Source organism: Filicampus tigris, chromosome 2, assembly GCF_054856515.1.
Source record: "Filicampus tigris isolate MCC_2025a chromosome 2, RoL_Ftig_1.0, whole genome shotgun sequence".
NCBI classification, from domain to species: Eukaryota; Metazoa; Chordata; class Actinopteri; order Syngnathiformes; family Syngnathidae; genus Filicampus; species Filicampus tigris.
In genome coordinates, this window is record NC_141218.1 from 39,122,982 (window position 1) to 39,150,539 (window position 27,558).

General features: G+C 44.6%; 1 pseudogene; it reads right to left on the bottom strand.

The window, feature by feature from the left end:
* The window catches only part of LOC147152405 (uncharacterized), a 56,215-nt pseudogene that overhangs the window by 24,977 nt on the left and 3,680 nt on the right, over positions 1-27,558 (bottom strand).

The following is a 27,558-nucleotide window of genomic DNA, read 5'->3' on the forward strand; positions in this document are numbered from 1 at the left end:
GTATGACACTCTCCAACGTCAAAAGGGCCTTTGGACCACAATTCTTCTGATAAACATTTTAGCATCTCATCAGCTTGTTCGTGATCTGTAAACTCTCTGCCATGTGTCCTTGACAACAACAACATTTCCAAATTCCCTTCATCTTTCATTGGTTGCATAATTCGGTATGCTTTGTTTGATGGTGACCAAAACAAATGTGGGATGTGAGTCACACTCCAATTGTTTCACCATGGGGCCCAACTGGCGGGGTTCATGTTCAGGTGCCACTGCCAATGAAACATGAGGAGCGCCCTCCGACGTCATTTTAAACCATGCCATTTGCTCAGGGGCCAAATCAACAGCTGCTGCTACGCCTTCCTTACCAATCAAAATACATGAAGAGGCCAACGTCCAAATTTTTCCCTCAATTTCTTCAAATGACTCTCTATAGACATCATCATGCTCCCTGTCATAGTACAATGTACAATGCAGGGGATCCACTGGCGGGTGATATGGGGCTATGGAACAAATCCACGGTTTCCACATGAGGTAAGTAGAAAAGACACCACGGCCAAATGGAGTCTCTGGATTCAAATGGACCCAATATATGGTTGCAGTGTTGTTTTCCGCTGGAAGCGGGGCCATTAGCCATTGGCCATGAGTTCGCAGCGCCTGTTGACACTGAATGGTCTGCCCGTCCGGAAACGTGACTGTAAGTCCTTTTGGTCCACACATAATTTGTGCTTTGTCTGCCATCAACATGTCTCTCCCCATTAAATTAATGGGGGTTCCTGTGGCGTGAATGTATTCATGCCATAAATGATGTCCAGTTTTGTTGATTCGTGTCTCAAGAGGTTTTGTGAAAGGCAGAGTCTGTGGTTGTCCCGAGAAGCCGACCAGCGTTGTACTGCGAGGGGACAATGCTGCTTTAGGCAGTGGCAAATTAATGGAAGAGTATGTTGCGCCCGTGTCCACTAGCATCTCGACGGGTTGATTTGCCACTGTTAGTTGAAGCATGGGCTCTGCCTGGCCACTGCTTCCCAAGCTTCCCAGGCCTCCCTATTCGTATTGTCCATCCCACTGATCAATACTTTGATAGTATTGACCTCCCTGTGGTTGGGCCCCTGGTTGCTGGGGCACCTGCCATGAACGGTTCCCTCCAGGTTGGACAGGACCGCTGGGTCGTGGGGGCAAATGTGTCCCTCTCCCGCGGGAGGCAAAATGGGACCCGCCATTGGGGTTGTTAGGGCACTCCCTGGCCCAGTGGTTTGGATCCCCACACAAAAAGCATGTCCCCAGCGGGTAGAATCCTCGTTGCTGTGGCAGGCCCTTCCCCTGTATCCACCACGGAACTGACCAGACCCCCTACCAGCCGCCACTGGAGTTTGAAACATCTGCACTTCCTTTTTCTTACTCTTTTCAGCTTTGGCCTCACCATGCATTTTAGCTAGCTGCATTTTGAGCAGCTGCTTGGCTAGATTATTTTCTTCACTTTCAGTTTTAGCTTGTTCCTCATAAAATGCACGGCAATGATGCATCAAATGGCGCTTAAACCTTTGTTCTGGACACACCAAAATATCTGGATCACTCATCAGTGTCTTTTTGACCTCTGAAGGTAATCCATCTATAATAGCTGTGCGGAAGAGTGTTTCTGCTTCCGCCGACAAACCAGGGTGTTTCCCTGTAGACTCAATCCAATTCTCCACACATGTCAAATAATGCTGTGCGGGAGACATCTTGCGGTCATATGGAAACATTGCAGGTGCCAAGTCAGTTGGCTGAGGAAAAGTCAGCTTGATTTGTTGGAAAAGCTGAGCTGCCACATGGGGAAGCGGTGTGTCCCCACCCAAATGGGAGGAACCAGCCGCCTCCTCCAGTGCCCCAATCTGGACCAATGAACAAGCACCAGCCAACATTTGACGAATATCACCCAGAGCGCAGCTTTGTCCACTCATGAGTGCCAAAAATTTAGACAACCATGCCTTTCCTCCTTTGTGGAGTGGGGGCATTTTTTCCATCATTGCCGTTAAATCACGTAACACTACAGGCTCATAATGAACACCCCTTGCCGTAGTTACCATAGGACACATGACGTCACCCTTTTCTTTTTGTACCATCTGATGCTTTTTCCCTCTTAAATCATAGCCACACACAGCCACCCTGTCATCATCTTTCCCTGTTTCTCTTCTCTTCTCACTTCTATTGACTTCCTTCAACATCTGTCTCTGCTCCGCTATCTGTGTATCTTCCTCATTCTCACTATCTTCGTCTTCTTGTCTCAGCTTGTCCTTTCTTCTGGCCGCTGAGTTCCCCTGACACCCCTGGCCAGTCACCAATTTCAACATGATGTTCTCTTGCTGTCTCAATGTTCCACCAACATCCTCATACTTACTCTCCCAATCATTAACTTGAGTTCTCAACAATACACTTTCTGGTACCTTGTCACCTCTTTCTCGACTTCCTATTACTGAGTCATGTGTTATCTGTTTCGAGGCGGATGGCGTAGACGTAATTACTCTACTTCTTTCCGCCTCATGTCCTGCAAACACACGACTCTTTTCTCTGTTCAGTGCCTGCTCTATCAATTGAACCACACTAGTGTCTGCCCGCTCACTCTCACCATCAATGTCCATCACCACACGGCCACCCAATGTCACCACAGGAGCCATCATTCCCGCATCGCCATATGGTGGGGGTTGAGTGTGAGTAACCTGCATGAGTGGGGCGCTTGGCTCAGACTCCAAAGAGGGGTAAATGCTTGCCGCTTTTACTTCCTCCTCCTTCGACACTGAGGCTTTAACGCCATCAGTGTTTCCTTTGTCTATGTCAGCTTTTGGTACATCTTTATTTGTCTTGACAATACAAAGTGCTGTCGCTACGATGCCCAAATTATGGACAACTCGCCTAAGCTCCTGTTTCTCTCCAATTTGTTTTTCTATCTTAGATTTTTTACGCCACCCTGCATCTCCCTTCAATACTTCCAATTTTTCCTTTTCGTTTTTGATCTCCGTTTCCTTTTTGCGTAATTGTTTGGCCAAACGTTCCAAATCCCAGGGGGCAGAAAAACCACTAAACAATTTATCTGTCTGCAAGTTAGCAAATGCACGACGGTATTTTATTCTTTCTCTTTTAACTTTGTTACATTCAATTCCACTCAATATTTGCGCTTCCAATTCAGCATACATTCCTTCTATTTCATCCCATTCATTCCTGTCCCTATCACTTTCAACATCAAATTCATTCTTTACCCCTTTGTCACTCATTTTGGATCAATATTAGCAATCGACTCTCTCACAGAAGGATTACGTATCCACCAATTTATTTTTGGGAGGCCTCACTTCTCCCGGAGATCTCACTACACTCCAGTTATTTAACTACAGTCGTCACTGTAGTTGTCCACCACGACGAAGCATTAGGTCCCTGACCTATTCAACACAGCGTATGCAAGTCCCAGACTTCACTATCAAACACTTTCATCACAAAAGTTATACGTAAGTCCCAGACTTCACGAGCGTATAATCCTATCACAAATATTATACGTAAATCGCAGACTTCACTACCGTATAATATGACAAACCAACAATTGACACAACACTTCCCTCAGATTTATAAATTAGCCAATATGCAGAATTTTGAATATCCATCCATCCATCCATTATCTCCCGCTTATCCGAAGTCGGGTCGCGGAGGCAGCAGCTTCAGCAGGGAAGCCCAGACTTCCCTCTCCCCAGCAACATCCTCCAGCTCTTCCGGAAGGATCCCAAGGCGTTCCCAGGCAAGCCGGGAGACATAGTCTCTCCAGCGTGTTCTGGGTCGTCCTCGGGGTCTCCTGCCGGTGGGACATGCCCGGAACACCTCACCAGGGAGGCGTCCAGGAGGCATCCTAATCAGATGCCCGAGCCACCTCAACTGGCTCCTCTCGACGCGGAGGAGCAGCGGCTCGACTCTGAGTCCCTCCCGGATGGCCGAACTTCTCACCCTATCTCTAAGGGAGAGCCCGGACACCCTGCGAAGGAAACCCATTTCGGCCGCTTGTATCCGAGATCTTGTTCTTTCGGTCATGACCCACAGCTCATGACCATAGGTGAGAGTAGGAACGTAGATCGACCGGTAAATTGAGAGCTTCGCCTTTCGGCTAAGCTCCTTCTTCGCCACGACAGACCGATACAGGGTCCGCATCACATCAGACGCTGCACCGATCCGCCTGTCGATCTCCCGTTCCATCTTACCCTCACTCGTGAACAAGACCCCAAGATACTTGAACTCCTCCACTTGGGGCAGAATCTCATCCCTGACCCGGAGAGGGCACGCCACCCTTTTCCGACTGAGGACCATGGTCTCAGATTTGGAGGTGCTGATCTTCATTCCGACCGTTTCACACTCGGCTGCGAACCGCTCCAGCGAGAGTTGGAGATCGCGGCTTGAAGAAGCCAACAGTACTACATCATCTGCAAAAAGCAGAGATGCAATACTGAGCCCACCAAACCGGACCCCCTCGACACATCGGCTGCGCCTAGAAATTCTGTCCATAAAGGTTATGAACAGAATCGGTGACAAAGGGCAGCCTTGGCGGAGTCCAACCCCCACAGGAAACGAATCCGACTTACTGCCGGCAATTCGGACCAAACTCTGGCATCGGTGGTACAGGGGGCTCGGTACCCCGTACTCCCGAAGCACCCCCCACAGAACTCCCCGAGGGACACGGTCGAACGCCTTCTCCAAGTCCACAAAACACATGTAGACCGGTTGGGCAAACTCCCATGCACCCTCGAGGACCCTGCTGAGGGTGTAGAGCTGGTCCACTGTTCCACGGCCAGGACGAAAACCACATTGCTCCTACTGAATCCGGGATTCGACCTTCCGACGGACCCTCCTCTCCAGCACCCCTGAATAGACCTTGCCGGGGAGGCTGAGGAGTGTGATCCCTCTGTAATTGGAGCACACCCTCCGGTCCCCCTTCTTAAAAAGGGGGACCACCACCCCGGTCTGCCAATCCAGAGGCACTGTCCCCGATGTCCACGCGATGCTGAAGAGACGTGTCAACCATGACAGCCCCTCAACATCCAGAGCCTTTATGAACTCCGGGCGGATCTCATCCACCCCCGGGGCTTTGCTACCGAGGAGCTTTTTGACTACCTCGGTGACTTCAACCCCAGAGATAGGAGAGCCCACCTCAGAGTCTCCAGGCTCTGCTTCCTCAGTGGAAGGCGTGTCGGTGGAATTGAGGAGGTCTTCGAAGTACTCTCCCCACCGACCCACAACGTCCCGAGTTGAGGTCAGCAGCACCCCATCTCCACTATAAACAGTGTTAATGGTGCACTGCTTCCCCCTCCTGAGACGCCGGATGGTGGACCAGAATTTCCTCGAAGCCGTCCGGAAGTCATTTTCCATGGCCTCCCCGAACTCCTCCCACACCCGGGTTTTTGCCTCAGCAACCGCCAGGGCTGCATTCCGCTTGGCCAGCCGGTACCCGTCAGCTGCCTCCGGGGTCCCGCAGGCCAAAAAGGCCCGATAGGACTCCTTCTTCAGCTGGACAGCATCCCTTACCACTGGTGTCCACCAGCGGGTTCGGGGATTGCCGCCACGACAGGCACCGACCACCTTGCGGCCACAGCTCCGATCGGCCGCCTCAACAATGGAGGCACGAAACATGGTCCACTCGGACTCGATGTCCCCCACCTCCCCCGGGACGTGGGAAAAGTTCTGCCGGAGGTGGGAGTTGAAACTCCTTCTGACAGGGGATTCTGCCAGACGTTCCCAGCAAACCCTCACAATACGTTTGGGTCTGCCAGGTCGGACCGGCATCTTCCCCCACCATCGGAGCCAACTCACCACCAGATGGTGATCAGTTGACAGCTCCGCCCCTCTCTTCACCCGAGTGTCCAAAACATGCGGCCGCAAGTCCGATGATACGACTACAAAGTCGATCATCGAACTGCGGCCTAGGGTATCCTGGTGCCAAGTGCACATATGGACACCCTTATGCTTGAACATGGTGTTCGTTATGGACAATCCGTGATGAGCACAGAAGTCCAGTAACCGAACACCGCTCGGGTTCAGATCGGGGGGGCCGTTCCTCCCAATCACACCTCTCCAGGTCTCACTGTCATTGCCCACGTGAGCATTGAAGTCCCCCAGCAGAACGATGGAGTCCCCAGGTGGAGCGCCCTCCAGCACACCCTCCAAGGACTCCAAAAAGGGTGGGTACTCTGCGCTGCCGTTTGGTGCATAAGCACAAACAACAGTCAGGACCCGTCCCCCCACCCTCAGGCGGAGGGAGGCTACCCTCTCGTCCACCGGGGTAAACCCCAATGTACAGGCGCCAAGCCGGGGGGCAATAAGTATGCCCACACCTGCTCGGCGCCTCTCACCCTGGGCAACTCCAGAGTGGAAGAGTGTCCAACCCCTCTCGAGAGGACTGGGACCGGAACCCAAGCTGTGCGTGGAGGTGAGCCCGACTATATCTAATCGGAACCTCTCAGCCTCACACACCAGCTCAGGCTCCTTCCCTGCCAGAGAGGTGACATTCCATGTCCCAAGAGCTAGTTTTTGCTGCCGGGGATCGGACTGCCAAGGTCCCCGTCTTCCGCCGCCGCCCAGCTCACACGGCACCCGACCCCTTTGGCCCCTCCCACCAGTGGTGAGCCCATGGGAAGGGGGACCCACGTATCCTTTTCGGGCTGAGCCCGGCCGGGCCCCATGGGTGCAGGCCCGGCCACCAGGCGCTCGCCATCGAGCCCCACCTCCAGGCCTGGCTCCAGAAGGGGGCCCCGGTGACCCGCGTCCGGGCGAGGGAAAATGTGGTCCGTTAATTTTACTCATCATAAGGGGTCATTTTGAGCCGTGCTTAGTCTGGTCCCTCACCTAGGACCTGTTTGCCATGGGTGACCCTACCAGGGGCATAAAGCCCCAGACAACGTAGCTCCTAGGATCATTGGGGCGCGCAAACCCCTCCACCACGATAAGGTGACGGCTCACGGGGGGACAACAGGTATTCTGCTTACCTTTTCGTTGATCTCGCGGGAAAGGAAGTGTCACACCAATGGCCAGCTGTCAGCACGTCACACAATTCAACAAAAGGTCCCAGACCTTGGAGACAGAGTCCCAGACTCCTATTGGTGTCCTGAAGTCCGCTGAAATTCTCCCTTAGGATCACGTCGGGGTCACCAGAAAATTGTTAGGTTTAAGGTCTAAATCACGATACTTACCCTAATTATCTGACTCCAAATTATTTACCATGTCATGTCATGTCATCTTCCAAACCGCTTATCCTATATAGGGTCGCGGGGAGTTGCTGGAGCCTATCCCAGCCGTCAATGGGCGAAGGCAGACTACACCCCGAACTGGTCGCCAGCCAGTCGCAGGGCACACATAGACACTGTCACTGAGCGGGAATCGATCCCACGCTGCCCGCACACAACTCAGGCATGTGTACCACTACACTATCAGCGGACATAATTATTTACCATATATTTATTATTTGAACCGATATTAACCTTAGCTTCACCTCACCTAACAATTATACGTGCTCGTTCCGTAAGAGAGAAGACCAGAAAGCCAATCAGCCGAATCACCGAGATTTTATTCCTAACAGTAAAAGCTAATACAGTATCGGGGGCTCGGTTCCCTCTCAATACAGATCTGTGCGCTCCTGTGGCCATCAGAGAGCGACACCACACCCGAGTTGCCCCAAACAGTTATAGAAAACAATATGCAAATTAAACACACCAAAAACACTAGCCACTATCATTTCATTAGTTACATGGTATCTGCAATATATTTCTTCAGATGCTGATTGGTTCTCTTTTCTCCGCCGTCTCAGATGACGCCTTTTCTTGTGCACATGACTCGCTGGGTTGTAGCTCCTGAAAACACCAAGTTATCTGCATTCCAAGAGGCCGGGGCCTTCAGAGAAACTGTGGCCCCCGCCTTTGTCTCCCTGTTCTTCACTGGCGGCACCTGGTACCATCAAACCTCCCACACATTGTGTTCCTCTGATACATCCGCTCCCCTGATACTGCAACCTTGAAACAGCTCTACTTCTACTCATTTGTAATACAACTTTGAATCATTAATAAATGGTTAACATACATTTATATATCTTCACAAACTAATAATAAAACCCTTCACTAGCCATATATGTATATGTCTTCACAAACTAATAATAAAACCCTTCACCTCCTTGTATCCCATTTCGTCTAATTTTTCAAAATTCAACTTACTCGATATAAGGATGGCAACCCCTCTCCTATGACCCGATTTATAAGAAGAAAAAAACAGCTGATTAAATCCCATTCTCTTCAGTTGTAAATGCTCTTTATCTTTTAAATGGGTTTCCTGTAAATATCCCACATGGGCCTTTTCTTTCTTCATTTTGGTCAAAATCTTGCTTCGTTTAACTGGGTTCAACAGCCCATTGACATTATAAGAAATACATTTCACCTTGTCACCAACCATTTTCTTTTCTTAATATTATGACAACAAATCTGGTGATGAAACACAACTGAGCCACTCCCTGAACCAACACAAACTGCCCCTTTTAAGTTGGATTCATGCCTTTGACTCTCCCCTTTATTTCTGTTGATGTCCATGGGGAGGTAAGCATCTTTACAGCTGGAGCTTGCTTTAACTTACAAGTTTAAGTGTTTTGATGCATTGCTGTGCCATATGATTTGTGTAGGGGCACGCTTTATGGCCACCTTTGACGGGAGGATTTTGTTTTGTGCTGTTTTCGTCAGATATGTTGTGTTTGTGTGCGCAATGTATGTCGGGGCCCTTTTTCTGTTGATTTCCATGAGGAGGGGAACGCTGTATGGCCACCTTTGACGGGAATATTTTGTTTTGTGCTGTTTTCGTCAGGAATTACTGTTGAGACGATTAAACATGAAGGAATCCCGCTGTGTGTCGTCACTTTTCCGAAACACAACGCTGCCGAACACAAACGGTTACATTTGGTGCCGTGACAACCGGTTTCATCAACAACTAGCGCCTGTCTGGTCGCCGGGGTACGCTCTTCACGTGGCTCAGGTTGGCTGCTACCCCCTTCACCTTTTCCTTGCGCGGAAGGCAGCGCAGGCGGAGTGTGGCCAGTTACGCAGCTATGTGATTGTGCATGTGTGATTTTCTTTCATGTTCTATGAGTTCCATGCTCCTTAATCTTTTCATGTTGTCGTGTTGTTAATAGTCATTTTGCCAACTGGTGCATTTGATTTTACTACACTAGAACTTTGATGTAACAGTTTTGATTTCTATTAATCATATCTTCAGCTAAACCTTTTGGAACTCTGTTTTGACTTCTCATAGCTGTGTAGCTCTTTGTGGGGCTTGAATTGATAATGTATACTGTATGTCACCATGGCTGGGCGTGGTCATGATGTCACATTCGGAATGGGGAGAGGTAGGTTACTGTCCCCCAGCAAGTCTGGACACACATCTGACAACTTGGTCATTACCTCACCGCTGACCCCCATCGCTAGCTCCACACCAATTACCCAATCAGAACCCAGGCCCGCACAAGTAGTATCAGTTGAAGCATTCGGGGACATGATTAAAACTTTGGCCAAACAGATCGGGGACAACATCTCGGCCAATCTTAGCATTATGCACCAGCCAAGTATAGTCCAGCCTCAGCACTCCCTCCTTGGGTCAGTCATGTAGCAACGCTGATTTGCCACAAGTGAAAGTTGTTGTGCAGTCTGATGCCAAAGCACCACCTTACTTCAGGGGGGATCATACTGATGCATTTTCTGTTTATGAGTGGGTGGACATAGTGAAATGTTACCTGAATAGAGTTAAATGTGACTCTCATGCTGACATGTTTGGGAAGGCTCGAGATGTTGTCAAGGTGGCACAGCCGCCTGGAGTCAGTGCAAGTGACCTCCCCACAGCTGTTTTTGACATATTGACACGTAACTTCAGTGAGTTATCTTATCAGCTTGCCCATGAAAGACTTGTACAGCATATTCCCTGTGTGGCTGAGAGTGCTATGGACTACTGGATTCGCCATAACAAGTCTATTTATGCCGCTGATGAGTGTCTCCGGAGGCGTGGTAAGTCTGTTGAGGATTCCAGTGTTGAAGTCGTCTTGCATTCATTAATCACTGTCCAGACACTTGTCTCGCAAGTTAAATCACCCGAACAGTGGACAGCAGCTGAGGTTCAGGAGCGGTTGGATGCTCACATGAGAAATGTCAAGAAGATGGCGGTCCAGTCCCCACAAGTCATGGGTTTGTCTGCTTATGATCTTGGTGACTTATTCATCGATGCCACACCTGGTCTCCATGGCATGCCAACAAGATGCCATCTCCTGTCTCTCTGCCAGCCTCTGCTGGTCCTGTGACTCCTGCCGATTTTGACCCATCAACAAATAACACGGATGTTCAGCAGCTTGTGGCAATGTTTGACAAGGTTCTCTCCTTGTGTAACGCTTCCCTGGAAACTAATCGCAGACAGGGTAATCAATGATCTGGAAGCCGCCAGATTGGTCCACCCCGAAACCGCCGGCGTTCTGGGCCGTTGGCTTGTCAGGTGTGTGGCTCCAGTGACCATTCAACACATGCGACCTGTAGGCTTTATAGATTGTGCCTCAACTGTTTTGGTCCCGGTCACACTAGACATGAATGCCTACAGTGCCCCCGTTCCCAAGTCATGCCACTATCTTCTTGTGTTGTGGGTCAAAATTGACCCATTACCATGTTTAGCTGTAGAAAAAAATAGCTTAAACAATCTTTTTCCAATTTGAAATTTGATGACTTTTCTTAAAGAACCCCATAATTAGAAAAATTGATACCTTGTTTTTGTGTATGTTTCCATGTGGGCTGCACACCATTAGGGTACAAAAATTGTCTAATGGGTCATTTTTGACCCGTGAATTATAAAAACATATAAACACCAGAAAAAAAGTTCAAAGGGCACACAAACTCTCTCAAATACACACATACACACACATACAAACCCACGCACACACAGACACAGACACCCACACACGCACACACACACACACGCACACACATACGCACACACACAAAAACACACAAAAGAAACTAGATTGATGTACGAATTGAACTTGCATTTGACCAGCACCTGCAACGTTGATCTGCAGCTAACGCATTGATTTACACAAGCTCCAAAACAAAGCCAAAAAAAAACAATCTCACATATAATAAAAACAAATTCAGTAAAGTGGTTATAAAGATACTCTGAATCAAAGGACCCATATTTGGATTCTTGCTGAGTCCATGAATAGACATTTCATTGTCCAAACGGTCATGGATGAGATCTTTTCAGGAGCTCAGGAGGAGCAAGAGGATGAAGATGTATCTGAAGAGCAAGATGGGAAGGAATAAAACCCAGAAAATGATGCATCTTCAAAAGAAGAAGAGGAAACCCATCAAGCTGACGGACAGTTTTGTCAAACAGCAGCAACATGCGTGGTCCTCATCAATTTCAGACAGCAACCAAGTAAGAACAAATGCACCAAACATTATAAGGATGACTCCAGTGCCAACAGGTAATTCAGCTGCTATTGTCCAGGAAATTTCACCAACCTTTCTCCTGTTCATCACACCAAACATCGAAAAAGTCAGAGGCCTCTGAAGCCATTTCGGAAGATATTCAGGGACCCGAATCTTGTCTTGATCCGCCTGAGGCTGGAGCTGGGTCAATCAAAAGAGAAAAGGTGCAAGTTCTGACCCTGGAAGTGAGACTTCAAGACAAAAGCAATGCATCGTACGAGAAATACATCTGCAAAGCCCATTCTCACATTCACACATGCTGTCCTACATGTGCTAAATAGAGTCGATGTTGAAAATTGTTCAGAAAGGAAAGCAACATTTTGTTGTTTTGTTGTTAAGAGAGAAGTATTTTTATGATTCACTTCATAAAAAAAAATAAAAGAATAAATTGCTGACAAAAAGTTCCAGATGTTGACTTTTTCCCCTTTCAATATAATTACTTCAGAAGATTTTACGTTGCCACGCATCGTTCCTTGTCGTTTCTTGTAGGTTCAAATGAACTGAAAGATACTCTTCCTTACATGTCAGATCATCTTTTAACGCCTCACAATGTATAATTTACCCTAGCACCCCAATTTTAGATATCTCAAGAAATTGACAAAGTCAATTTAGACTTGGTATTCATCACTCAAGCAGCTGGTTGTAGGCAGATTGGTGAGAGGATGGATAGCTCAGGGTGTCTCTGATTTTGCATGTAACTTTACTCCTTGTCGTTTGTTTTTGCATCCTTCCTGCTAAGGTGGATGTGAGGAGGTCATAAAAGAAAAGATAAGCCAGCTTGAACACTCCAGTATGTGGGTGGGTCTACTCACGTACTGATTCACTGGTGGGGAACTTGTATTTCATGATGTCTGTACATGAATGTACAAATACGACTGTACAGGTTTTACCTCCTGCTTTGATTAATGAGTTTACATCAATCTCTCGCAATGATTTTAAAATACAAGAATTCTAAACAAACATTTATGCTCGTAAAAGTATCCACTAAAGTAACAGGTCGATGTTTAAACACTGGGTATGTAAGAAAACATGGTCAACAATAACAGATCATCAAATACACAATACAATTAGTCTATACATTAATTGCATTATTAATAAAGATAGAGGCATCAAGTAAATGTGGATGATTTTAAAGGTTGAGACTGACTCATTTGAAAAAACGTGATTAAATATGAGTCTACACAATACTTGCATTATTAATAAAGAAAAGGTCAACATTAGTAAATGTTAAAGTTTTTAAATGTTTAGACTGACCAGAAAAAAACGTATGTAGGTAATTAAATATGAGTCTACACATTAATTGTATTAATAAGAATGATAGGGATACATCAGGTAAATGTGAATTTAAGGATTGAGACTTTCCAAATTGTAAAAAAATGTTATGTAGGTGATTAAATATAAGACTACAAAATAATTGCATAAATAAGAATGATAGGGGTTTATCAGGTAAATGTTAATGATAAATACCTGATTTTAAACATTGAGGCTGACCATTTTGTAAAAAAAACCTTATGTAGGTGTTTAAAAAGGAGTCTACACAATAATTGTGTTAATAATAAAGAGGGTCAACATTAGTCAATGTTAAAGTTTTTACATTTTTTAAAAAGTGAGTTTATTATTATTATAGACTAATTGCCCCTCACCCATCCTAAATGGACACACATTTTGATACACAAAGCTTCTCAAGAAATTGCCGGTAAGCCACGGTTTATCTACATTCCTCTGGTTGACTCCCTCCTACCTTGTTCACATGTGCTCACACAAACGCACACGCAAACGCACTCATACACATGCATATACAACTACGTTCACACGCATACACACACGCTAAACACGCACGCACGCCCACATACACACACACACACTCGCACACGCATCCCCTCAAGGGAGGGCTGCATACACACACACAAGCATGGCTTCAAAAAGCTTGTTGCTAGCTGTTGATTATCAGAGTTACACTGTATTTACTAACTCTACATGGATTGAAATCACTCCCTTTGAAGAACACAGGTCAAACATTTACACGTCATCTAGTTACAATACGTGCTATGTGCATATGATCTAACTTGGAGAACTTGGATTTTTACAAATACATCATACCAAAGTATTGTATATAAAAAATATAGAGAAATATAGATGGCATAACCTAATGTTTTTTTGGGCTTTTTTATGACTATGCACAAAGACATAGTTACATCTGAAACAGATATATTGATTTCACAGATTGTTATTCAGGAATGCATGGACGTCTAAAATCCTAAAACAAATGGATAATAACATAAACTAGTGTTATTCATGAATGCATGGATAGATAAAGTCCTAAAACAATAGATAGTGACAACATGTACAAGTGTTATTCATGCGCGTTCAGTTAAATGTAAAACAAGATCACATTTAGATGACATAAACACGTGTTAGTCATGAAACTAGGAGAAGTATTTTAAAGTATGTACTTACTGTCCATTTTTAATGGTCTGTTTGTCTCTGAGTTTCTTTGAGATGGCGCTCCACTGAGATTCTTCTTCTTCTCGTGCCACTCCGTTCATATCGTTCATACCTCTGTGCGTTTGACTCCTAATTTACGATTTGAAAGGTCATGGGTTATTTAGAATATTGGGTTTTCTCACCCATCCTGACGAGATAAAAAATCTGTATAGGCCTACACCCCCACATTTTTCCAAGGATATCTTCCTAATTAACAACGTGATGAACAAAGCACCTCTTTGTAAGACTTATGATACGCACACACACACACCAAAGAGAACGTTGTCCCTCTGTATTTTAGGTCTTTCTTACATGCAGAAAAGGAGGGGTGGAGTGGGGGGAGAGCCGTTTGTGTCGTGGTATGTGAAGAGACCTACGCTTAGACTTTCCAACCTGTGTCGCCTTAATTGTACACTAACCTGATAATTGTATGAAAGATGCCCAAGTCGATGTTACAACGCTGGAGATGTAAGAAAACATGAAGTTCAACAATAGCAGATGATCAAATACACAGTAAAATTGGTCTACACATTAATTGCATTATCAATAAATATAGGGATTCATCAAGCAAATGTGGATAACTTTAAAGGTTGAGAGTGACTCATTTGAAAAAAAACCGTGATTAAATAAGAGTCTACACATTAATTGCATTAATAAGAATGATAGGGATTCATCAGGTAAATGTGAATTTAAGGGATGAGACTGACCAATTTGTTAAAAAACGTTATGTAGGTGACTTTCCAACCTGTGTTGCCTTAATTGTACACTAACCTGATAATTGTATGAAAGACGATCTAACAGGCTGTATTAGAACAACAAGGGTGGCTCTTCTCAGTCATTAAAAAGCATAGCCAAGCACGTACAATGATGTACAGGTGTTCAGGTGTTTCATAGGTACATGTGTAGATGATGTGGTATTTTACACTTAGACTTTACACAATTATGTTGTCTTAATTGTATGGTAGATGCCCTAACATGTTGTATTAGAACAAGAAGGGTTGCAATTCTCATTAAAAAACCATAACCAAACATGCAAAATGGTGTACAGGTGTAGTTCAGGTGTTTCATAGGTACATGTGTAGATGACATGGTATTTTGCACTCAGACTTTTCACAATTATTCAATCATTAAAAAAAAAAACAAAGAATCATTCACAATGTTGTACAAGTGTAGTTCAGGTGTTCCATAGTCAAATGTGAAGATGACATGGTATTACTCCAATGATTCAGTGGGCGGGTGTTGTCTCCTTTCCAAATAAATCCTTGATTTTTGATGAGCGTTTGATCCACAGCCTTTATGAATAGAAATACACATCCCCTCAATCATGATGCTGTCAGGAAGATTGCTTTTACTTTCGGTTTTAGTGTGTGGTAGTGCGCTGCATATGAGGGGAGGGTCTAAAAACATGTCCGAACAAGCCTGGACATCCACCCCAGCCTATACAATGAGTTTCATGTTACAGGCGGAAGTATGATTTCATCCATGCCCATATTTGGGCATGCTGGAAAAGATGGCGGCAGCCAAAAACATGTCTGTACATGCCCAGGGTGACATCACCGTTCAAAACATGTCTGTACATGCCTTGGCTGAGGCGGAAGCATAATGTCCATATTTGGGCATACCGGAAGGGGGCGTTAATCATAAATGACGTGTTAAATGGGTGGGGACTAGGAAGTGCCAAAATGGCGGACAAGAAAAGATGCGTGGCAACGTAAAATGGCCGACCGGAAACGAAGCATGACAACGTAAAATGGCCGACCGGATGTGAGGTATCGGGGCGGGGTTAGGGGTAAAATTGAGTTTCCGGACTACAAAGGGGTGTGGTTAGATGAGGTATTGGGCGTGTTTGCGGGGGGAGATGGGGCTTATGGACTATGACATGACGTCATCAAAGCGCCCGGTTAGGGGCGGAGCTTATGGACTACAAAATGACGTCACTGAAGGGGTGTGGCTATGGGAGGGGCTCTACCTCTAGACTACAAAATGACATCACCACAGGCTGGATTTAAACCGGACATGACGTTATAAACGGGTCGTGGTTAAGGCGGGGCTTCCTGCGTGACGTCACACCTGTCAAAAGTTTGACGAAAGCGGAATATTCTTATTTTTTTATGTGAACTGCTACAGTAAACTTCCTGATGATAATACAGTGATTGTTGTGGGCTCACATTGGACGGAAGTAGCCAGTGATTTGTTTTATGCTCCAGTGTCGGTAGTAAGTCTGCTTTGGGCGGGATGCTTGATTATGGGAGCATGTCATGTACACTTAATGTGAAGGTGGAATCCAAGCCTAGAGCTGCTGGTGTTCTCCTTAGTCCTCAGCCAGTGCCAGAGAAGGTGGTTCTTGTTGGCTGTGGTGATCTCACAACACGACACAAGTGCATACCACTTATCCTCACAAGGGTCGGCGGCGTGCTAGAGCCTATCCCAGCTGTCTTTGGGCATTAGGCGGGGGACACACTGAATTGGTTGCCAGCCAATCGCAGGGCACACAGTGACAAACACAAATCCACAATCACACTCACACCTAGGGGCAATTTAGAGAGTCCAATCAACATACCATGCATGTTTTTGGAATGTGGGAGGAAACCCGAGTACCCGGGGAAAACCTGGCAAGTCTCTTTTTCTCCTATCCTTTAATTAGTAAGATTATATTGCTGGTAGGAATGTTCATCTTGTCCAATTTTCTGACAGGCCAATGAGTGTATTGGTGTGGATTTATTATTGTTTCTTTTTCGGACCAGAATTTTGTGTAATTCGGGGGGGGGGGGGGGGGGGGGGGTGAATATAAAGGGGTCGAAAAGAAATTGGAAAAACTATTGTACTACATTATATTCACTCACAATCTGTGAATTCATACCTAGCATGTTCTTTTATTGTTATTTATTCTTTCATTATCCTCCATCATCAATTGGGTGGAATTAAGGATAAGCGGTTTGGAAGATGAAGATGATGATGATGATGATGACGTGTATCACAGCCTTTTATTGTTTTTAAAAAAATATATATTTTATTGTTTGTAAAGTGCTTTGTTACAGCTCTAGCTGTTAGCACGATACAAATAAAATTGTATTGTATTGTATGGGGGCGGCACGGTGGTCGACTGGTTAGCACGTTCAGAGGTCGTGGGTTCGATCCCGGCTCCGGCCTCCCTGTGTGGAGTTTGCATGTTCTCCCCGTGCCTGCGTGAGTTTCCTCCGGGTACTCCAGTTTCCTCCCACATTTCAAAAACATGCATGGTAAGTTGATTGGACCCTCTAAATTGCCCTTAGGTGTGATTCTGAGTGCAGATGTTTGTCTGTGTGCCCTGCGATTGGCTGGCAACCAATTCAGGGTGTCCCCCGCCTACTGCCCGAAGTCTGCTGGGATAGGCTCCAGCACGCCCGCGACCCTTGTGAGGATAAGCGGTATAGATGATGGATGGATGTATTGTATTGTATTGTGTAGGGGCCACCTTTGACGGGAGGATTTTGTTTTGTGCTGTTTTCACCAGGTATGTTGTGTTTGTGTGCGCAATGTATGTCGGGGCCCCTTTTCCGTTGATTTCCATGGGGAGGGGAACACTGTATGGCCACCTTTGATGGGAGAATTTAGTTTTGTGCTGTTTTCCTCAGGAATTACCATTGAGACGAATAAACACGCCAACATAAGGAATCCCGCTGTGTGTGTCGTCACTTTTCCGAAACACAACGCTGCCGAACACAACTGGTTACACAAGTCTAGCGCAAAGCGCAGTCAAACGGTATGCGTGGAATTGTATTTCTTTTGGTATTTTTATAGACCTTGCACAGGTAGAACTGGACGTAACGGTGCATTTGCGCCCTTGTGCGCTTCTGTAGGATGAAACGTAACCTTTTCTCTGCCAATCGTGGTGGCATCCCTCATTTGCATTTAAATCAGGGTGGTTGGAGCGCACGCCGTCTTGACATTGCGCAAAAAGAAATACATTCGCTGGGGTCCATGCATGACATTGGCACATAAACTACAAGATTTCCCCTTTGGGATGATGTAGTCGGCTGGACATGTAACGTGGGCAGTGCGAGACCATCCGTGTGTGTAGCACCCCCTGTCCCAAACAGTAGTGCCATTCAGTCAGTGCGATGGTATTAAGATGATAATAATTATAATTCCTTAAATAAATTTATTTCTACATGATTCAGAGGGATTGTCCCACGTTGTTGCCATATTTATGAATGAAAGAAATAGATGACAACCACCACATATGTCCGTGGAGCGCCGAATCTGTCTACTCACCAAAATCACATTACACCACCTGTGCCACACAATAGACCTCCTTTTAGGTCATCCAAAACTGTATATACTCTTTGTGCTCAAATTGCATGGTGTACCAGGGGCAGCTACGGCAGCCAGAACGGCCAGCAAGGTATATCATGTTTTCAAAATCATAAACACAGTAACGCTTGACTTGCCTCAGCACAAAAATGGAGATGCATCCATTTCTACGCCGAGCGTAGTCTACTTTCTCTTCTATGGTGCATCGGTGGCATGGCATCTCCGCGCGCTAGAACGCCCAGTGAGGCCCATAGCAGATCCAAACACGCTAGACCAGACTTGTGCTGGCACCAAAATAAAGTTGCACCTTTTTTTATGCCGAGCACACAGGCGCCATGCTACCAAAATAGAGCCCTGTGAGTAAGACCTCACGTATTATTTAGGATGCACGAGCAACAATTCTGACAAAAACAAAATATTAACATTTCACAAATAGATTTTATTTTATTTCTTATTGCTATTTTGTTGTTTTTATGTAAAATGCTTTGTTACAGCAGTAGCTGTTATGAAATGCGCTGCATAAATAAAGTTGCATTGTATTGTATTGCTATTGACAAGAGGAATCACTCTGAAACATGATTGTAAATATGAAAGCTTGGTAGTGAAATTACATTTCAATAATTTGATAAGCAGTTCAGATAATCCATGACATCAACAGTATCTGGAATGCTAATAGTAGGCCAGTGTTTGTATGGCCTATATTTCCTACAGAAGTGCTCATCACCACACACATTTTCCTTGGTGTTATCAAGTCATGTATGAACAGTATGTTTATAAAAATAAAAACACATTACTGCAATAGGTGAAAAACCTGCACCTCATGCTTTTTCATTTTCATTTTTTTTTCACATTATCCCATTTAGCAGATTTTTGTCACCTGTTATCCTTGAGTGTGCATGTGTGTATGCGTGCGTGTGTGTGTGTGTGTGTGTGTGTGTGCGTGTGTGTGCATGTGTGCATGTGCATGTGTTGGTAGTTATAGGCAGACCAGGAACAAAGGTGTACAGATGGCTATTTTCTCTTTCTCTATGACCATGTTGAACATTGCTGAGAGGAATCATCAGACCAAAAAATGGATTTCATTTCTTGATTTAAAGAACAGTAGGCCTTGTAATCACAGAGAAACTGAATTATTCTCTGCTGACTGAAGTAAAGTGTATTTTTACAGAAATGAAATTGAGGTAGTGAATCAATATAGATTTTTGACAGTGAATCTGCCTCTGTGAAACAAGGTTGAACTATCAAATTAACTAACAAGATAACTGAGAGATACTTTTTCATGGTGACTTCTGTCTGTTGAGCCAACATTCTTAAAGGACTTAAGAGGGAGTTTGTAAAATTTGAATGTAGCCTCACTTAACTATTGCCTCCCACCCCTAGAGTCTCTGACAAAGCTACTCCCCTCACTTATGTGCAATGTAATGTGTAATGCAAACAACTGCTACATTGGTAGCATGGCTTATTCACCATAGAGTATAACTGTAACACTATTTGTTATTGGTTTGTAGTTTTATTTTTTGGAATGTACAATCAACTAGAACATTTAATTTCTGGAGAAATTGTGTTGTGAATGAATGAAAAAATATGGAAGGATGTGGGATGGTAATAGTGAAGGAAATGGGTGCAAGAATTGCTCACAATATGATACGAGAAGGGCGGCACGGTGGTTGACTGGTTAGCACGTCCGCCTCACAGTTCAGAGGTCGTGGATTCGATCCCGGCTCCGTCCTCCCTGTGTGGAGTTTGCATGTTCTCCCCGTGCCTGCGTGGGTTTTCTCCGGGTACTCCGGTTTCCTCCCACGTTCCAAAAACATGCATAGCAAATTGATTGGATGCTCTAAATTGCCCCTAGGTGTGATTGTGAGTACGGATGTTTGTTTGTCTTTGTGTGCCCTGTGATTGGCTGGCAACCAATTCAGGGTGTCCCCCGCCTACTGCCCGAAGACAGCTCGGATAGGCTCCAGCACGCCCGCGACCCTTGTGAGGAGAAGCGGTATAGATAATATGTAACTGAATGGAATTATGGTTATTTTAAGTGTGTAGAAGTTAGGTTTGGCCATTGTTTGAATTTGGGCAATTTCCAGTTACAAACGATTCTCGATTCCGATTCTTTTTTTTTTTTTTTTGGTGGTGGTGGTGGGGGGAATATTTGTTTCGTGAACTTTTCTACTGTTTATGAATTTTCCTTTATCTTCTCAATGGACATTTTCGACAGATAAATTCAGATCAAACCTACGAACTTGAATTATTCACAAGAGCGCTTCATTACAATAATGCAGCTTATAGCATGCCACTTGATTAACCCCCATGGGGAAGCTAAGTGTGCAAATAAAAAGAAAAACTTGTGCTCGGTGTGGACATTAAATATATTTAATTTGTATACTTACCCGATTCTGACTCACTGTCGGCGTTATGAGCATGCGTGTGCAAGTACACTAAGCATTGTAGGAAGTCTCGACGGGGAGGAAGGAATTTCAGAACACTGGTAGGTCGATGCAAAGAGTCAAAGACCGACCACAACAATTCTACCCCATGTAAGCGGAGGTGTTTAATCATATTAGACGTGTAACCTCATCTGTGTTGTGTAATGGTTTGCTGGTATGCTTTTATTTTGTATGACGGAAAGAGGATTAGACGTGGAACTGTGTAGAAAATAAGTAACTTGCTGGAAAACAACTTCTTGACGTCTGTTGAACTCACATATTTACAGAATATGACACTTTGCACAAGATTATTTTTTTGCCTGAAGCACTGAGATTCTTGGTCTTTTTTTATGAAGTGCAGCCACCCTTTTGACCTCTGTCGAACATCTATAATTATCACACCCCGCAAGCTTTATCCTGTCCTCCTCATTGCTGTCTGTGTGATGTCAGCAGACTCGGCACCTGCAGCTCGCCAGCGCGGCGCGCACACACTTTTCCTATTGGTTGCACTACGCTCGTGTCTGTGGATTCATCCGCGCCACGTGCACACTACTGGTACTTTGTTTGTTTTGGGCAGCTTCCTCCGCGAGACGGATTAATCGAAATGTGGCACCGACATTTTAAAACCTGATCGATTCCGGGAGGACCGAAGTGCTAGTCCCGGTTCCAATTGGTTCCCAATCCCCAGTGCCCAACTCTAGTAGAAGTTGATGGGGCACTGGTTTATGTTGTTGTAGACATTATGTTTCAAAAATATGCAACGCTGGTGCAACCCATCTTCGTTCGGGCACGCCCACCGCCAGGACAGCACGCGGGGCACACGTAGGGTGCACGCGTAGCACACACCGGCACAACAAAACAAGAACAGGTCTGTGGTCATTCGTCTTGGCTCACACACACTGACACGCTTTCCTTTGACCGCATGGCCGCAAATGGGCTTGGTGGTCGGAAACGAAGGAAAGATATGGACATACTTTCCGTACAACCCAGCAGAAAGAACAACACGATGCATTGTAGACAGAGGCAACGGTGAATGTGGCCACAAACTAGGTGGAAAGAATGACAAATCTGAAGCGGCATCTGAGGGCTCACCACTCTGATATTTTGTCCCAACTCGCGTCCTATTAACATACACTGTATACATTTACTTGCACTCTGATATTCAACAATTGGCTTGTGATCAATTTCATTGAGCTTAAAGTTTTCCACGTAACTCGTGGCGCAAATGGGCTGAGTTAAGACATAAGTTATTTTGGTTGAAATAACGTCAAGGCTAATGTCAATTCATTAGCTTGTTGTGTAAAGTCAAATATTAAGAGTAGATTAAGGCAGTGGTCCCCAGCCATTTTTCTACCACGGACCGGTTGGTCCGCGTTCGTGTGTGTGTGTGCGTGTGTGTGTGTGTGTGTTGGCGTATGCGTGTGTGTGTACAATAATAAATGCAAATCCACAGGTTTTTTTATTTCACCAATATTGAATGACTTTTTAGCCTTAGCAATGCGGTTAGCCGCCAAAGTACTTACATTTTTTGATGAATCAGTTTAAAAATGTATGCCTTTATGTACGGAATGTATGTACGAAACATTGTATGCCTATTTTTAACTAAAAAGGACTAAAACCTTTTTGAATTTTCGTCGACTAAATTTACGAAAACTAGATTAAAGCTTTTTAGGGGAGTTTCCGTCGACCAAAACTAGACGAAAACCTTTTTGAGTTTTGGTCCACTAAAACTAGACTCAAACTATCACTAATAGGAATGACTAAACGTGACGAAAACTAATAAGCATTTTCGTCCAAAAGACTAAGACTAAATCTAAAATACCTGCCAAAAACAACACTGCATTGGATGCTATCCTGGTTTGCTGTTATATTTTTCAGAAAGAAAAATAAAAACAATTATGGAAAAAAAAGTGCTAATCTCCATGTTTGATGTTAATTACATGCCCAAATTGTAACAATTGCTACAATTACTGTATGTGAAAACATCTTGTTCAAGTCATCGCTTTGTGAATATATTACAGTTTATATAAAGTAAAGATGACATATCTATGCTGGGGCCACTGCAGTAAAAATATTACTAAGGTATAAAAGCATATATATGTACAGTGGGTACATAACAGAAAAATACAGAAATGTAGAAATGTTTGCAAATTTATAAAAAAAAGAAAAAACAAAATATATGGCCATAACTATTCAGACCCTTTGCAGCGACCTTCATATTTAACTCACATGCTGTCCATTTCTTTTGATCCTCCTTGAGATGGTTCTGCTCCTATATTGAAGTTCAGCTGTGTTTAACTAAACAGATTGGACTTTATTAGGAAAGGCACACACCTGTCTATATAGGACCTTACACCTCACAGTGCATGTCAGAGCAAATGAGAATCATGAGGTTGAAGGAACTGCCCAAGGAGATCAGTGAGAATTGTGGCAAGGCACAGATGTGGCCAAGGTTACAAAATAATTCCTGCAGCACTCAAGGTTCCTAAGACAGTGGCCTCCATAATCCTCAAATGGAAGAAGTTTGGGACGACCACAACTCTTCCTAGATCTGTCCGTCTAGCTAAACTGAGCAATCGTGGTGGGAGAAGAGCCTTGGTTAGAGAGGTAAAGAAGACCCCAAAGATCACTGCGGCTGAGCTCCAGAGATGCAATAGGGGGATAGGAGAAAGTTCCACAAAGTCAACAATCACTGCAGCCCTCCACCAGTTGGGGCTTTATGGCAGAGTGACCAGACAGAAGCCTCTCCTCAGTCCAAGTTACATGAAAGCCCGCATACAGTTTGCCAAAAAACATGAACGACTCCCAGACCATGAGAAATATGATTCTCTGGTCTGATGAGACCAAGATTGAACATTTTGCTGTTAATTTTAAGCCTTCTATGTGGAGAAAACCAGGCACGGCTCATCACCTGCCCAATGCAATCCCTACAGTGAACCATGGAGCTGGGAGCATCATGTTGGGAGGTGTTTTTCAGCTGCAGGGACAGGACAATTGGTTGCAATTGAAGGAAAGATGAATGTGGCCAAGTACAGAGATATCCTGGAGGAAAACCTCTTCCAGAGTGCTCAGGACCTCAGACTGGGCCAAAGGTTCACCTTTCAACAGGACAATGACCGGAAGCACGCACAGCTAAGATAACAAAGGAGTGGCTTCAGAACAACTTTGTGACCGTTCTTGACTGGACCAGCCAGAGCCCTGACTTAAACCCGATTAAGCATCTCTGGAGGGACCCGAAAATGGCTGTCCACCACCGTTGACCATCCAACCTGACAGAACTGGAGAGGATCTGCAAGGAAGAATGGCTGAGGCTCCCCAAATTTAGGTGTGAAAAACTTGTTTCATCATTCCCAAGAAGACTTGGGCTACTAGCTCAAAAGGGTGCTTCTACTCAATTCTGGGCACAGGGTCTGACTACTGATGACCATATGATATTTCAGTGTTTCTTTTTTTTAATACATATGCAAATATTTCTACATTTCTGTTTGTTTCTGTCAAGATGGGATGCTGAGTGTACATTGAGAAATAAAATGTTTTTTTTTAATTTTGGTAAATGGCTGCAATGACACAGAAAGTGAAACATTTCAAGGGGCCTGAATACTTTCCACACCCACTGTATATAGACTGAACAGAAGGGGCCCAAACACTGACGCTTGAGGAACCCCACATGTCATGGCCATTCAACCTGATTCAAAACTTCCAATGGTCACAAAGTAACTCATTTCCTCAAAGCAAGACCTAAACCATTTTAGGACTGTTCCAATTAATCCCACCCAAGTTTCCAACCTGTTCAACAGTTTGTTATGATCAATCGTATCAAATGCTACACTGAAATCCAATAAGACTAGCACCGACACCTTACCTGCGTCAGTGTTCTATCTTATATCATAGTACTTTGGTAAGAGCTGTTTCTGTACTGTGATGAGGTCAGAATCCTGATTGGAATTGATCAAAAAGTCAGTTTGAGTTAAAGAATTTGCTGAGTTGATTAAAAACCAAAGATTTTCTTGAAAATCTTTGATAAGAAGGGATTGTCTGAGATGGGTCTATAATTTACTAACAAGGAGTCATCCAGCGTTGTCTTTTTTGTATAAAGTTGTATTGTATTGGATTGTACACTGAGCCTATAGTTGTTTCTTACTCAATTCATCATGCAATGCATTTTCATCTAATCAATATTTAGTTACGTTTTGTTTCCCTATACTGTGTGTAACTTGTTTATATGACTACTTATGTGATGAGACAAAGCAGGTAAGCCCTTTAGTTGCGATGTGGACATGGAGCTCCTGCCTGCGCATGCCCATTTCCTCCATGAACATGGCCTGGCTTCTTTCCTCCTTTTGTTCTAAGACATCCATGAAGAGGTTATCTCTGTCCCTTTTGCGGTTACCTATAGGCATATGAATGCTCAATAAGTAACAGTAAATAATTAGAAACAATTGCTATATAATACACAATTTTGCCAAGTCTGATTTCCTTGGTAATTTACCGGGCAAGAAGGGCAGGAGACACTGTGTTCTGTGGGGGGTTCTTCAGGAGTACGGGGTAACAAGCCCCCTAATATGGGCTGTTCGGTCCCTGTACCACCGATGTCAGAGTTTGATACGCATTGCCAGCAGTAAGTTGGATTTGTTTCCAGTGAGGGTTGGACTCCGCCAAGTTTGCCTTTTGTCACCGATCCTGTTCCTAACTTTTAAGGACAGAATTTCTAGGCACAGCCGAGTCATTGAGGGGTTTGGTGGCATTAGCATTGCATCACTGCTTTTTGCATATGATGTGGTGCTGTTGGCTTCTTCAAACAGCGATCTCCAACTCTCACTGGAGCGGATCATAGCCAAGTATGAAGCGGTTGGGATGAAAATCAGCACCTCCAAATCAAAGACCATGGACCTCAGACAGAAAAGGGTGAAGTGCCTCTCCAGGTCGGGCATGAGATCCTGCTCCAAGTAGAGGACTTCAAGTATCTTGGGGTCTTGTTCATGAGTGAGGGTAGGATGGAACGGGAGATCGACAGGTCGATCAGTGCAGCATGTGCTGTGATGCAGACTCTGCATCAGTCTGTCATGGTGAAGAAGGAGCTGAGCCGAAAGGTGAACCTCTCAATTTACCTGTTGATCTACGTTTCTACCCTCACTTATGGTCACGAACTGTAGGTCGGGACCGAAAGAACAAGATCCCAGATACAAGTGGTCGAAATGTGTTTCCTTCGCAGGATGTCTGTGCTCTCCCTTTGAGATAGGATGAGAAGCTCAGTCATCCGGGAGGAACTCAGAGTCAAGCCACTGCTCCTCATTGAGATGACAGATGAGATGGCTTGAGAATCCCAGTAGGATGCCATCCATGAAGACATGGGAAACAGCCACCCTATCACTGTGCCATGTGTTTCACCTTAAATAGGCAAGTCAGAATGACTGATAAATTCCACATTCCCACAGCCTCTGATCAGAAATGCAGCATTTATTACAAACACATTGTTATACAGCTTCAGCATCAGGTTTTGTCTGAATCAACTTAACACCAAAATAGGTGGATGAGAAGGAAAAAATGTAATTGTAATTTAAATAGTCAAGACAAGGAATTCCTACAAGTTTAACTTTTGAGAACTGGAACAGCCGAGTTCAATATCCAAAAACTAGTTGGAGCTCTTTAGGTTGAAGAGAACAAGCAAGTGAGCATAATAAATGGCTATAATGTTTTACGGTGTACTGTCCAACAAACTCCCCCACTGTTAAATTTCCTTCATGCACCCACTTTCTTGTTTCTTTTTTAGGTTCCCGCAATTAGTCCTTCCATTTCATCACTTCTTGCCCTCTTGTACACCTTCTATTATATTCACGCAGATTCCCTTGCTGCACCAGCCCTTCTTCCCTCCCTCTGCCTTTCGAATAATACAGTGGCAGTGTTTCTAATCAGGGTTACGAAGAGTAAATTAGCAGCCGTCGGATCCCCTCTGCTCTCTCATCAATCGGTTGAAGCTGAATGGAAGCAAATCTAAACCTGGAGAAACAAAATGAATATTTAGTAGTATGCTTGCCTAACCTGGCATTTTAAATGGCCTTGGTGTTGTGTGACAAATATCAGTCTGCTTGTGAGTGGATGAGCATTTGTGTATATTTGAATGTGTCAGGATGTGGCAGCAGATAAACGGAAGACAATTGGCTGTACGGCAGTAATGATGAAAACAGTCAGGTGTGTTATCACAGCAGTGGTAGCTGACAACCATTCTTACACATCGAGAGAGAAAATCACACACACACACATCGCTGGATGTTTTCCTCCCATCCAAATTCAATCAGACCGCCATCCGCCCTGCAGAGCCTTGTGGCACTGCCCCCATGCATGACAGTATCAATTCAATTACCAAGGAAATTGATCCATATTCAGCTCATATAAACTCATACACAGGTCTATGAGTGGCTGCTGCTGCTGCCAATGCAAAGAAATGTGCATTTACGCTGTAATAAGATTCATTTGGGCCGGGGCTTTTTGAAAGCATTCTCACCCAGGCATTTGTCGCTGTCACATCATGTTATCCATAAATCTGGCCTACGAAATATCAATTCATTTCTTAGCAAAGCAAGAAATGCCACAAGTGGAAAAAGACCAACACACATACATTATTACTGCACATGCAAAGAAAGGGGGCACAAAATAGAAAGAGAGACTGCTGAGGGGCCCCTTGTGGCTTGAGCAGATTTCCAGTCAGAAACAATCAAACACAGTGCAGACATTGCTAATGTATTCAATTTCATCCTTTATACTGCTGTCTCCAGCAAACTGTCACATACACAAAAACACATATAGCCACCCAAATAAATCTTAGCATATGCAGAATCTGTAGAATCTCCCATTAATCACATATAGGC